The sequence below is a fragment of the Helianthus annuus genome, chromosome 7 (assembly GCF_002127325.2).
Source record: "Helianthus annuus cultivar XRQ/B chromosome 7, HanXRQr2.0-SUNRISE, whole genome shotgun sequence".
NCBI lineage: Eukaryota > Viridiplantae > Streptophyta > Magnoliopsida > Asterales > Asteraceae > Helianthus > Helianthus annuus.
The window spans coordinates 85,534,772-85,536,557 of record NC_035439.2 but is presented as its reverse complement, the minus strand read 5'-3'; positions in this window follow the sequence as shown (position 1 = coordinate 85,536,557).

Genomic DNA, 1,786 nt, shown 5'->3' with positions numbered 1-1,786 from the left:
GATCCACTGCCTAACGGCACATGCATACTTAATTGCATATCACTTATTTGATTGTTTTAATTTTTTAGATGGATGGTAGAGAATATTAGATGTACAATAGTAGCGTCGTGCGTACTTCCGAAATATATACGAAAAGCGTTTCTACTTTTCTTAAGGTTGCTGAAGCTAATCGGGGGAATGTTGACTCCAAAGAGATTTGGTGTCCTTGTATGAGTTGTAAAACTTTTGAAAAATTCGGAAATATTCGTGATATAGAGTATCATTTGCTTGCAAATGGTTTTATGCCTAATTACACTTGTTGGTCAAAGCATGGGGAATCACGGATTGATGGTGCCACAACATCGACTAATATAGACAATGAGGATAATGAAAATCTCTTATATGATGGCTGTTTAAATGTTGATGATTTAAATGATGACGATTTAAATGGTGACGACTTAATTGATGACCCTTTAAATGATAAAAATTTAGATGACAGGTTTAAGGATTTAGAGAATGATATCGACGATGATAATTATATAAAATTACAACATCTAATTGAAGATGCACAAAAACCATTATACAGCGATTGTGAGATTTCAAAACTTGAAGTTGTGTTGAAGTTATTTAACTTGAAAGCAAAAAACAGATGGAGCGATACAAGTTTCACAGATCTATTAGTTGTTTTGCATGACATACATCCGAAAGATAACGAGTTACCAATTTCATTTTACCAAGCCAAAAAAAATGATGAATCCAATGGGATTGGAAGTGGAAAGAATACATGCATGCCCGAATCTAGGTACAAGAGAAAAAGTAAAACTGGTGAATATCATAATGATGTGACGAAAAATGGACCACCGGCCAAAGTATTGTGGTATTTTCCAATTATACCAAGACTAAAACGATTATTTCAAACAAGAAAGAAGCAAAACTGTTACGTTGGCATTCTGATGAGCATATAAAAGATGGGAAATTAAGACATGTGGCAGATTCGATTCAATGGAGAAATTTTGATAGGAAATATCCATAATTCGGTAATGAGGCTATGAACATAAGGTTTGGGCTTAGTTCCGATGGAATCAATCCTTTCGGAAACGCAAGTAGTGGTCATAGTACGTGGCCGGTTCTTCTTTTCATCTACAATCTTCCACCGTTGTTATGCATGAAACGAAAATACATAATGATGTCGTTGTTGATTCAGGGTCCGAAACAACCTGCTAATAATATTGATACTTATTTGTCCCATCTGACTGATGAGCTAAAAACTTTATGGAGTTCGATGTGTATGATGCTTATAAGAAGGAATATTTTAAATTGAGTGCCATTATTTTTTGCACCATAAATGATTTCCCAGCATACGCTAATTTATCAGGATATAGTACGAAAGGTAAAAAAGCTTGTCCTGTTTGTGAAGACGAGACAAGTTCGGTGTGGCTAATTAATTGCAGAAAAACGGTATACATGGGATACCGAAGGTTGCTTCCGCGTGGTCACAATTATCAGTTTAATACAAAGGACTTTAATGGAAGTACCGAGACTGGAAAAGCACCCAAGAATTTTGATGCATTTCACGAGTTACAAATCTAGAAACTACGTTGGGAAAAAGAACTCGTGTGGAGCAAGGTGTTAATTGGAAAAGAAGATCAATCTTTTGGGACTTACCATACTGGAGACATTTACAAGTTAGGCATTGTCTAGATGATGCATATCGAGATAAATGTATGTGATACCTTGATAGGCTTATTATTAGACATTCCCGGAAAAACTAAAGATGGTATCAATGTTCGTAAAGATATGGAAGAAA